A 12,595-nucleotide genomic window follows, 5' to 3' on the forward strand; every position below is an offset into this window, starting at 1 on the left:
GCAAGGGTCGAATGAAGAAGGAGAGGGCAGGAGAAAGGGGGGGGGGGGAGTGCCTGGGGCAGCTTTCTTTACCCACGTTGTTCGCCCCTCGCCGGGGAGTCACGCAGGCGTGTCGTTCGCGGGCACGCGGTAATTGCTGCCTTCTCGGGGCCGCCCGCGGTGCTGAGCTGCTTGTTTCCTTTGTTTAGCCTTGTTTTGCTGTCGTTGTTGTTTCTTTCTTGCTGTGGTTGCCTTGCTCTTTGGGAGACTTTCTTTTTTTTTTTCTGCCTCGAGCGTTTCGAGCACGCCATTAGAGTGGTGCTGCTGCTGCTCCCCATCCCGGCATTCGTAGCCGTCGCCCGGGGAACAGCTGGCAACGATACGATGGGATTAAGCACACGCGGGATGTGTGCCGTGATTACGGAGGATGACGATTCGCGAGCCGCCGGCACTTCGCGGTCCTCGGGCGTCGTTAAAGACCGCTCGGCCGGGAGAGGGTGCGGCTCAACCTGATATCTACCGGCAGGTGGGGATGCGCGTGTTTGTTTTTGGTCTTCCGCCATTACTGGAAAGAAGGGGGGGGGGGGGTGTAATGGCGTGCGTGCGCAGGTTGTCTCCTCGTTCGCTTACGGGTGAGAAACGGCCTACCGGAATCGATGGGAACGAACGAGAACGCGCTTGTCATGCGTTGTCACGCTAGTTCGCGGTCCGGTATGCCGCTTAACCGGTATGCACCTGACGCCCGAGTCCGAACCGCGCTTTCTCTAAGCGGCGAAGGCTCGGACGAGGAAGGGCGTTTTCCTGCTTTCGTGTTAACACTTCCTCTTTCGGCTCCGACCGAAGAGTGGCGGTAGTTGGATGATGTCTCTGAGGAGAGGCTTTGTTCGTGGGTCGATGATTGACAAAAGATGTCTTTTAGCCTACCGGAGACGTACTGGGGTTTAGCGGACGCTGGTTGGGCACGCGCAGTGGCCGCCTGACGCTGCGCGAGGGGGGGGGGGGGGGTAAACCGGTGTACAGCCTATATTTAAAAATTAGTGATCTGCGTCCCTGAAACACCTGGTGTAGAAAGTGCTTTGCGGAAGGTTTTCCGCTAGTACGTCGCCGGTATGCTAAAAATGCCTGGTATCAACGCCGCGTCGGCTAGCAACAGTTCGTCGTCACTTTTCAGTTTTTCTCGGCCGATTGTCGCAAAGCCGTGTCGCGCGATGCTTGAGCGAACTACAGGGGTGCTATGGATGGCCGTATAGGTGCCTCGCTACCTGCGCGCTCGTGGAGCCCTTGTTTTTTTCCTTGTTTGGGCACTTCTGAAAGGAAAAGGGAAAAAAAGCGGGGGGGGGGGGGGGGGAGCCCGCACTTGATGGAGGTATCACGGGCTTAAGCCAATCAAATATAAAAGAATCGGGGCTTGAAACTGGCCAAAGCGGAAAATTTAGAGGATAAGCCAATTGGCGAACTGCGGGCACGCAAAAATGCGGGCTTCCCAGGGAGCCCATAATCGTCCGCTGTCCGATTTACAAGCACTGCTGTATAAAAGGGCAACAACACCTGCCCGAGCCTCGCGCCATCGTAATCGCAGCAGCGTGTCGAGCGGAGCAGCTCAGACCTAACACCTGCCCATCTCCGCATCCCCTGCGGCGCTCCTGTAGCTTGTGACTGCAGTGGCCGCCGCCGCGCAAGTTTGAATGCGCTAATGCACTCGCAACTGTGAGGAAAGCAACGATATACACGCGAGAACCCCCGCACACCACCGAGAGGGGGAAGCGAGTCTTTAGGCGCAAGCGGCGCGCGTTCATTAATTAGCGGCGAGGCTTCGACAACGACGCCGGCGCAGTCGCCGCGAGTGTGTGCGGGCGGCAAACTCGCTCGCGTGTCGAGCGTCGTTTTTCATTGTTCGCCGCGTGGTGGCGGCCGTCTCTTTTAATGCCTTTGGCGCGTGTCGCGCCTGACGCGTGGCGCGAGCGAGCGTGCGTGCGCCGCGCTTCGGTCGTTCGTTTGGTTGCCGGCTCGCAGCGCAACCAACGCTCGCTGCGCTCCAATGCGCTCTTCGCATGCGGAGGCCCTTCTTGCTCGATCACTTCACCATCGCTCGCTTGTTTATTCGTTGTTGCTTCTAATTCGCACGTTATAAATTACTGCGTGGTTCCGTCGGTCTCGCTTTCCACTCGGGGGTTCTTGATACGGTCCCCCGCCTGCCCCGTTTTTGTCCTGCTTGTATCGTAGGCACGTCGTCTTCCGAGGTCTGGCGCGGCTCGTAAAAAGGCGCGTGTCACCTGCGTGGCGCGCGAAACCGGTTTGTGTAATTTAATGGAGTAGACGGCACACTCTTTGCTGTATCCCTTCGGGCCAGCGAAGGCGTTCAGGTGGAAAGCGCGCGACGCCGAGCGCGTGGCCCTTTGTTCCAGGCGCGGTTCGAACGTGTCGACGCGGGGAGATTAATCGCTGCTTGGCGCCGATCCAGCGATTGGGAGGCGCGAACGCGCCGTAATCTTGTAAGCTATGGGAGGCTGTCGGACTGGGCTCGCCCTGAGCGTTTCGAATACTGTGCTTGCGCGAACATAAGGCGAAACGCTCGCTAGCAGATGGGTGCTTTGTGCGGTGGGCTTTCCCGCGTAGCACAGGCGCATGGCGGTTCAGCAGCTTGTCGCTCTGTCTTGAAACGCGACTAAATAATAATAATAATAATAATTGCTTTTGGGGGAAAGGAAACGGCGCAGTATCTGTCTCACATATCGGCGGACACCTGAACCGCGCCGTAAGAGAAGGGATAAAGGATGGAGTGAAAGAAGAAATGAAACGCGACTGATGGCATGGTTCTGAATGTAGTGGTGGTTGCTTTCTTGCGCTGTATTCACTTTTATGGGCTGCACACATGTCTTGTGATGATGTTTGGCCGAGAAAGACTGTAGTAATTACGGCACCGTGCAGTTCACGTGCATGATCGCAATCATTCCGGCAGCTGTTGCAGCACCCCCACCGGGTCATCGCTCGCTTCGTTGTCCTTTGCGCCGCCTTCGAGAAGCGCAGTGAGAACTGTGACAAAGGCTTATTGTGACTTTGCATTGTGGCAGTACACTTTGACCTGATCTGACCTGGACGACGCGACATAGTTTATTTATCGCTACATTCGTTGGAGAGGACTAGCAGTGAACAGGCACCCCATCTGTCCGAACCCGCGGCGACATCTGTCAGGCGCATTGCGGCACGCATGTCGTAGGTGTATTTTCAGCTTGCTAGGTAAGCACTCAAGGCGGTCAGGAAATTCTCACAAAGCGCCCGTTGTGTGGGTGGAACTGGTGCCGATAGTCGCCTTAATTGCCCCTTTCACCTCCTCGCAGAGCACCATCAAGAGCCGGGAGCCCGAGACGCGGCCGTCGTCGCCGGAGCTCCTCCTCAACTCCAAGATCAACTGCAACGACAAGCACCCGCCTGCCTCCTCGCCCACGCCCCCCAGGACCAAGACCAAGCCTGCCAGGACGAGCCTCACCAAGGTGAGCTAGCTGCCCGGTCTCCTCCTCACTCTCAGCGTACTGTAGTCGACTCGAGCTGCTGAAACCGCGTTCTTTGCGAGTGCGCTGAGCTTCGGCTCGACGCTGTGAATTCGGAACGCTTTCAATCCAGTTCTCCTCGTTGGAGGAATCGAAGCGGGAGGGAGGAGACACGTCAGATCAGCGGAAGCAGATGGAGCCGGGTTTCTGCAACCCGGTATCGTTGCTGCTGCGGCTGTTGGTGAGGAAAGTAAAAGCGTGGTAACTGCCTCCCTCTCCAGCTGGCCGCCTCAGGAGCACCGTGGGGGAAGAACATGAATGGGGCTAAATTAGGGAACCTCGAAAAGCGTGCCATTACATAGACAGGAGGCATGTAAACAAGTGGTGTTCAAAAGGGGCTAGCAAGAATGGGATTGAACTCCCCGGCGGTGGATTTTGTGGGTCAATGAAGGGGGGGAGGGGTCATTTGAACCGTGTTTTTTTTTTAACTTGTTCTTCGTCCGAAAAGTGGGGGCCAGCATTGCTTTCGCATGTAGAAATTCTTTGCTTGAAGCGGGTGCAGGGGCAGGAGAAGGCGGCGGGCGTTATCCCCTCCTCCCTCTGCATGCTTACTGGAAAGATCACGTGTCGGTCACGCTGAAAAGCACCCGCCTTTGTCCGTGAAACCGGAGTCTGGCGTTTCGTCGGCGCTGCTTTCGCAGTGTGTCTGCACGTAGACAGTCGACGTCAACCGTCGTGTTCTTGAAACCGAAGAGCTCAGCACCGCACTGGTGTCGCAACCGCAAGGTGGTGCGCCCCATTCTGAGCTGTTAAATCAAGTTGTGCTAGTAAGGGGAGTGAGAGATGCGTTGACACGTCTCAGCGCAGACTGCACTTATAGCTGCAAATACGTAAACTTGGCTTCTCTTCCTGTTTGCTTTTCTATTTTGTTTCTTTTACAAGATTATGGTTTATGTCGATTCTTTGCGTTTATTATCATTTTACGAGTAATAATAATAATAATAATTGGTTCTGGGGGAAAGGAAATGGCGCAGTATCTGTCTCATATATTGTTGGACACCTGAACCGCGCCGTAAGGGAAGGGATAAAGGAGGGAGTGAAAGAAGAAAGGAAGAAGAGGTGCCGTAGTGGAGGGCTCCGGAATAATTTGGACCACCTGGGGATCTTTAACGTGCACTGACATCGCACAGCACACGGGCGCCTTAAGCGTTTTTCCTCCATAAGAACGCAGCCGCCGTGGTCGGGTTCGAACCCGGGAACTCCGGATCAGTAGTCGAGCGCCCTAACCACTGAGCCACCGCGGCGGGGGTTTTACGAGTACCGTGAAAACGTTTTGAGGACGACGAAGCTTTACTTAACAGCCTGTCGCCGACGGCCGTAATCGTCGTGGCCGCCACCATTATTATTAGCACGCACCTTAGACCCGGCCGTAATGTCAATTTCGCGTGCGCAGTTGCCCCGTGCTTTGGGTGCCCCGCCACTGAATGGTCTGGCGCGTAGTCGTCCATCAAGGAGCAGTCTACTCTCCCGCCCCGGTGGCTGCCGAGCCGAGCCGGTCATCTTAACGACGTGGCAAGCGTCGAAAGGACACGCATTAAGCCCCCTTAATGCGGGTGCTCCCGGGCTCCGAGCAAAAGTGCCAGCGAGCGGAAACGGGGCGTTAGCCAACAGTTCTCGATGCACCGGGGGCTAAGGAGAGAATCAGTGCTCGCTTCTCCGTGCGACAGGCTCCCTTGTTTCTTCATGCTCTACATTCGTGTGTGTGCGCTCCTGCGAAAAAAAAAAATAAGCAACCAAAAAGGTGTCGGGATTTAGGGAAGCCCTCATTAGAGCTCCGCCGGGAAGGTAAGTCAGCTGTCCGGGGAAGAGAATTAGCGTCGAGTGGGGTCTGGAGTTGAGTGCGTTTGTGGGAGAGCCCCCCTCCCCCCCCCCTCCCCCCAACCTGACCGCTCTCCCCTGGCGCGCGAACAGGGATTGTCTCCGCGCGAGCCGCTCCCTCCAGCGGGAGCTGGGGTCACTACGCGCGGCTCGAGCCCGAGGCCGCCGCTATTCGATGGGAAAGGCGCGCTTCTTTCCTTCCTCGAGAGGGAAAGGGAGGGACGGGGCGAAAGCGTCGTTTCCCGCGGAGTGCATCTCGGCTGAGGAAAAAAAAAGGGGAGCCGGGCAATGCGTGCGGACTGGCGCCCTTGTTTCGGGAGCAGTTTTAGGGAGCTCGGGAAGAGGATGCGGGGCGGATCGATGGGCCGGGCTTTGTCGGGAGGAATCTGCCCCATCTGCCGGTCGAGCCGGCAACCTCTCTCGTTGTCCTCGATCGGCGCAAAAGAGGGGAAGCGCGGTCCTCCAGTCGGCTCGCTCGGTGCTGCGTGTGTGTGTGCGTGTTAGCGGCATTGTCTCGCTACGCCCACCCGACCCCTTTTGTGTCGCCGGAAACGCGCGTAACCGAACTCAGCAGCGCCTGTGCTACGCGACACTCCGTGCCACGTTTTGTTGCCGCTGCCTCTCTCTCTCTCTGTGCGTGGGCGTGGCGAAGGTGTTGGCTTGGCTGCCGGGTGCCATTGTTTTACGCGTAAGCTGGTTGCGATCTGTGGCGCAAAACAAGAAAGACGCCCGGACGAAGAAAGGCACGTGGAGAAGACGCGGCGTTGTCTGGCTCTCGTTGTATGTTGTTGCAGTCACTGCTGCTGTTTCGCTGGCGTTGTGTCAACGGTGCGGAAACAAGCGTCTTCCTGGATTGCCTTGCTTTTTCTCCAGCGCGTGCAGGTGCAGAAGCAGGTCTCTCTTTTTCTTCCCTCCATACCCCATGGTGCCCGAAATTTCCTGATTGTTCTCCCGCACAGTTGCCCTGGTTTCTCTCCCCCTCTCTCTCTCTCTCTCTCACTCTCCTTATATTTTCGCGGTTGGCCACTGTTTTGGACTGGCGCTTGTTGGGCTCTTCTTCTACGCGCTTTTGTTGAGTGCTTTCCTCGTTAGTCGGGCTCTTTCCCTGTTTTTTTTTTGTCTCTCTTGGAGCGGAAGGCGTTCTTTATTGCCCAGTGCGACCAGCGTCTTGTCTGGCGGTGATGGAGCGGACGGTGCTTTTCATCCCCTCGGGTACCGCGGCGAAAACCGCGGAGGAAGCGTCAGGGCGGAACAAAGGCGCGCTGCGTGCGCGAAGGCAATTAGTCCTCCCTCTCTTTCGCTGCTTCTTCCTCGTCGTCTTCACCCCGCTCATATCCCAGCTGACGGAACGGATGGATCGGCGTGCCTGACCGCTGTGTTTGGGTTAGCAGCGCTGTTCTGTTAAGGAACGCGCGCTCGATCGGGGTTGACTCTGATCGATGCGTCTCCTGCCGTCCGCGCAGCGGTCGTCGATTGAAATGTTGCGCGGCCTTTCAAGGCTCGAGCGGGAAGGGGGGGAGGGGGGGCATGGCACCTCCCCCGCACACACTTTCTTTTATCTATCCCGCTTGGGTAAACGATAAAGATGTTCGTAACTGAGCTCGTTTATATTTTTTCCTTCGCTGTCGTGTATATATTTTTTTCCTTCGTCGCAAAGTGTCGCTACAGTCTAGTGCGAAGCCAGAAACGTGCGGCGTGTTACGTCTCGCCTTCGACGCGCGGTATAGCCGGCGCGGATGCAACGGACGCCGCGGCTTCGTTCATCGCGGCCGCAACGCCTCCCGCCAAGCGCGTCCAGGCAGGTTTCAGTGCCACGTGTCGTCGTGCGTGCGTGTGTGTGTGTGTGCATGTTGGTGCCCACGCTTGTCAAAGCGCGGCAGCCGGGGAGAGGAGCTCCCCAACTGGGAGGCGAGGAGGTCTGACCGGCGCCGGCCTGGCGGACGCGCCCGTCACGTCTGGACATGTCGAAGCGACGCCGTATCGGGCGCCTCTTCCCAAGCCGTTCCCTCTTGCCCTCGACTCCGAGGGTATAAAAGCCGCTGCCCCGGACGCCGAGGAGAGACTTCGATTTCGCCCTTCGAGTAACGTGGTCGCCCTGACCGGCTGCTCTTTTGAGATGCCAGAATAAACAAGTTGTTCTGTTGCCAGTCGACTCATCCTTTGCCGGCACCTTCGGATGTTTCCAGCTTTGCCCCAGGCCGCCAGGCCAACGCTACCTTTGGGGCTTGCAACCCATTTGCAACAACTGGTTGCCAGCGGTGAGATCGCGACAACGGAGGCCAGCAGCGAAGATATGCGGTCAACTGTATGCTGAGCAGCTCAACGACCATCCGGGAGCAGTGCAACGAGCCCTGTGTGATGACTGGTTGCCTGCAGCGGAACGACTGCGCTGAATTCTTGGCTGCGAGGTTTGGTGAGTGCGGGACTTTCTTCTTCTGAGTTTTGCCAGGCTTTTGTTAGTGTCAGAAACAGAGCTGGTAATTGTGGTTGTCGTTGCTGTCGGGTTAGTTTGCGGCAAGACAATAGTAGGCAGTAGAGAAAGCAGCATTCGGAGCAGCCATGGATTTGAAGTCGTTGCGCAAACCGAAATTGCTGGAGCTTGCAAGAGAGTTGGGTCTGGATGTCTCAGACAAACTCAGAAAACCAGAACTGCTAAGGGCTATTCTTGAGTTGGAGGCTGAGGATGACGAGCTGTCGGAATGCCTTGAGACCATTGAGGAGAGGGAGCAAAAAGAGGAGCGCGAACGTAAAGAGCAGAAAAACGAGCGCGAACGTAAAGAGCAAAAAGAGAAAGACGAGCGCGAACGTAAAGAACAAAAAGAGAAAGAGGAGCGAGAACGTAAAGAACAAAAAGAGAAAGACGAGCGCGAACGTAAAGAACAAAAAGAGAAAGAGGAGCGCGAACGTAAAGAGCAAAAAGAGAAAGAAGAGCGCGACCGTCAACACGCTTTGGAAATGAAGCGTCTCGAGGTAGAGATGGAACGCGCTCGTAATGGAAGTCAGGCACACGGTGCAGGAGAACGGGTATCGTTCAAAATGACTGACCTGATGCGGCCGTTTAAGCTTGGAGAGGACATTGGTTTGTTCCTGGTTAACTTTGAGCGAACGTGCGAGAAGCAGGGGTTCTCTCGGGAAACGTGGCCACAGCGCTTGCTCACTTTGTTACCCGGCGAGGCGGCCGACGTAGTCGCTCGCTTGAAGAGAGAGGAGGCAGAGGATTTCGACCAAGTGAAATCGAGTCTGCTAAAAAAGTACAGGCTGTCAGCGGAGGCGTTCCGTCGGAAGTTTCGGGAAAATGAAAAAGGCAGAAATGAGTCATATACAGAGTTTGCCTACAGGCTTATGTCAAACATGCAGGAGTGGCTCAAAGAAGAGAAAGCGTTTGGTGACCACGAGAAAATTCTGCAGTGTTTCGGGCTGGAACAGTTTTATAGTCGGTTACCTGAGAACGTGCGGTATTGGGTCTTGGATAGGCCAGACGTTAGTACAGTGGCTAAAGCCGCCGAGCTAGCCGAGGAGTTTGTGACGCGTCGGGCTCGCGGAGCTAAGGACGGTCAAAAGGGTGAATTTGGCTCCAAGTCTGAGAGGCCGAAGTTCACACTCATGAGAGCAAGGGGGGACACGCGTAGTGCGGATGCGAGTGAAAGCAGTCCGACCGAACGTAAGGAGACGGCGGCAGCCGAAGCCGAACGCAGAAAGCGGTTCGAGGCGAGGCAAGCGCGCGTGTGTTATACGTGCCAGAAGCCGGGTCACTTTTCGGCGCAGTGTCCAGAAACAAAAAGAGAAGTCGTGTGTTTGTCATTATGTAGCACTGACGAGAACATGAAGCTTCTCGAGCCTTACATGCGAGACTTCCTCGTGAACGGGAAAGAGTGCCGAGTGCTTCGTGATTCGGCAGCTACAATGGATGTAGTTCACCCCTCTTACGTAGAACCCGATATGTTCACGGGCGAGTGCGCATGGATCAAGCAAGCCGTGGAAGCTCATAGCGTGTGTCTGCCCGTAGCAAAAGTGCTTATTGAAGGACCTTTCGGAGCACTTGAGACGGAGGCCGTAGTGTCATCTAGGCTGCCCCCCCAGTACCCGTACCTATTTTCGAACAGGTCCGATCACCTCCTGCGCGAGAAGGGGCTTTTGTTTGGTGAGGCTAGCGTTCAGGCCTTAACCAGATCGAGAGTTCGGGAGCTCGCTGCAAAGGCGGTAGTTGCGGGGCCGACGTTGTCGAACAATGAGAAAGGGTCGGAGGCGCAGCAAGCTGATATTCCGAGCACGTCAGAACTGGATAAAATTGAGCCTGTAGCGTTGAAGGCACCAGGTACTGGAGAGGAAATGCCCGACAAGGGAAAGTTAGAAGAGCTTCCGGTCGAGCTTCCGGGACTAGGCTCAGTGACGAACAGGGAAGACACTGATCAGGTCATTAGTGACTTACTCAGTAAAGCTCCGCTGTCGCCTGAGCAGAAAACCGAACTACACCAACTCTTACAAGAGTTTCAAGGTCAGTTCTCTGAGAGGCCTGGTAGGACTTCTGTCCTTACTCATGATATAGAACTTACCTCCCCAGAGCCAGTACGATCCAAGGCGTACCGGGTGTCACCCCGCCAGCGCGATATTATGGAGGTTGAGGTAAAGAAAATGCTACAGCTCGGTGTTATTGAGGCGGGTGAGAGTGATTATACCTCCCCTTTGATTTTAGTTGAGGTACCGGGCAAGGAACCTCGTCCTTGCGTCGACTACCGCAGGCTTAATTCCATCACTAAGGATCAAATTTATCCGATCCCTAACATCGAGGAGCGCCTTGAGAAAGTTAGTAGCGCTCAGTTTTTTTTATTCCACCCTAGATCTTGTCAGGGGTTATTGGCAGGTTCCACTTACAGAAGAGGCTAGTAGGTATGCGGCGTTCATTTCACCAATGGGAACATTCCGTCCTAAAGTTTTGAGTTTTGGTTTGAAGAACGCGCCATACTGCTTTTCAAGCCTCATGGACAAAGTGTTGCGGGGACAGGAAGAATTTGCTTTACCGTATTTAGACGACGTAGCGATATTCTCCGCATCCTGGTCTGAGCATATGGCACACTTGCGGGCAGTGCTAACCCGCCTGCGCGAAGCGGGCTTGACAGTCAAGGCTCCCAAGTGCCAATTAGCGCAGGCCGAGGTTGTCTACCTCGGTCACGTGATTGGACAGGGTCGTCGCCGCCCCTCTGAAATAAAGGTGGCCGCTGTGCGAGACTTCCCGCAACCGCGCACGAAGACCGATATTCGGTCGTTCTTAGGTGTCGCCGGCTACTATCAGAGGTACATCCCCAGGTACTCCGATATCGCGGCTCCCCTGACGGATGCTCTAAGAAAAACAGAGCCCCAAACAGTCGTCTGGGGCGAGACAAAGGAAAGAGCTTTTAGCGCCCTAAAGAGCGCCCTAACAAGCCAGCCTGTGCTACGATCGCCAGACTACACAAAAGGGTTCGTTCTTCAGTGCGATGCTAGTGAGCGAGGCATGGGCGTTGTACTGTGCCAAAGGGACAATGGAGAAGTGGAACACCCCGTCCTGTATGCTAGTCGTAAGCTGACCTGTCGTGAGCAGGCGTACAGCGCCACCGAGAAAGAGTGTGCGTGTCTCGTGTGGGCCGTTCAGAAATTGTCATGCTACCTAGCCGGCTCGAGGTTTACCATTGAGACTGATTACTGCCCTCTCCAATGGCTGCAAACCATCTCTCCCAAAAATGGCCGCCTCCTGCGCTGGAGCCTCGCTTTGCAACAATATTCCTTTGAGGTGCTTTACAAAAAGGGGAGTCTCAACGGTAACGCCGATGGCTTAAGTCGAAGCCCCTAACGTAGGAATCCGCCTTAAAGTTGTTTGTTACTGATGTTTTCTTCCTGAGGCAGGATTTTTAACTTATTGCTTTTGTTTAGTGTTTCAAAGTGATTATGTGCTTTCTAGTGCAATTTTCCAATTTGTGGACGCGTTTTGAGTGCTGCTTGACTACTGTAAGGAACTAGGCAGTAGTATAAAAGGGGAAAGAGCCTGGCAGAGCTTAGTGAGGGTTGTCTCGTGCTTGCTGACTGAGCGGTTGCGTTTCGGCGTAGTTCTAACGCTTGCTGGGAACGAGCACAAAAATGGCAACTCTCCTGAAGTGACTTTGCAGTGCCCTGTGTGATCCTGAACCTGAGAACGAGGCCTTCTCTGTGCGCTGCGCTCAAGCAACGTCGAGGGACGACCGGTTTCGTTTACGAGCATCATGGAGCGACATCCCTCTGGACAGCGGATGCAGTCCCCTGACCATCGGGATCTCCTTCTCCCGGCGGGGCGGTCTGTTACGTCTCGCCTTCGACGCGCGGTATAGCCGGCGCGGATGCAACGGACGCCGCGGCTTCGTTCATCGCGGCCGCAACGCCTCCCGCCAAGCGCGTCCAGGCAGGTTTCAGTGCCACGTGTCGTCGTGCGTGCGTGTGTGTGTGTGTGTGCATGTTGGTGCCCACGCTTGTCAAAGCGCCGGCAGCCGGGGAGAGGAGCTCCCCAACTGGGAGGCGAGGAGGTCTGACCGGCGCCGGCCTGGCGGACGCGCCCGTCACGTCTGGACATGTCGAAGCGACGCCGTATCGGGCGCCTCTTCCCAAGCCGTTCCCTCTTGCCCTCGACTCCGAGGGTATAAAAGCCGCTGCCCCGGACGCCGAGGAGAGACTTCGATTTCGCCCTTCGAGTAACGTGGTCGCCCTGACCGGCTGCTCTTTTGAGATGCCAGAATAAACAAGTTGTTCTGTTGCCAGTCGACTCATCCTTTGCCGGCACCTTCGGATGTTTCCAGCTTTGCCCCAGGCCGCCAGGCCAACGCTACCTTTGGGGCTTGCAACCCATTTGCAACAGGCGGTTTCGTTTTGTGACGTAGATCAGTACAACGTGTGCATCTTTTTTGTTTTCTCTGTTGTTCGCAGTGTGTTTGGCGTGGTGTGCGTTGGCTTATTGTGCCTTTTCGCAAAACAAAATATCCTCGGTGACTCGCAGTGGCAGGACCTCGTTACTCCTGCGATCTTTATAACGCTCGATGTGTATGGTTGCTTACCTTTTAAGGGCCGTCCGTGCAGTATGTAAAATTAAGCTCGCACTGAATTCGCTCAGGTTGAATTCGCCGATTGTGCTCCGGTCATATGCGGTTGCCACGGTCTCGCTCCCAAAAATCCACTTCTCCAAAGTGTAATGGTGCCTTCCAATCTCAGAGTTGTACCACTTCCGGAGCAACTGTATTCCAGTAGCAGAT

General features: G+C 55.6%; 1 protein-coding gene across 2 annotated transcripts in view; it reads left to right on the forward strand.

The window, feature by feature from the left end:
- Window positions 1-3,321: 3,321 nt before the first annotated feature.
- The window catches only part of LOC144120935 (uncharacterized), a 195,343-nt gene continuing 186,069 nt past the window's right edge, over window positions 3,322-12,595 (forward strand). For both annotated transcript variants that reach the window (XM_077653756.1, XM_077653758.1), the window contains exon 1: window positions 3,322-3,470. The gene's annotated coding sequence lies outside the window, so the exon portion shown is untranslated. The remainder of the gene's footprint in view (window positions 3,471-12,595) is intronic.

Source organism: Amblyomma americanum, chromosome 2 (assembly GCF_052857255.1).
Source record: "Amblyomma americanum isolate KBUSLIRL-KWMA chromosome 2, ASM5285725v1, whole genome shotgun sequence".
Classification (NCBI taxonomy): domain Eukaryota; kingdom Metazoa; phylum Arthropoda; class Arachnida; order Ixodida; family Ixodidae; genus Amblyomma; species Amblyomma americanum.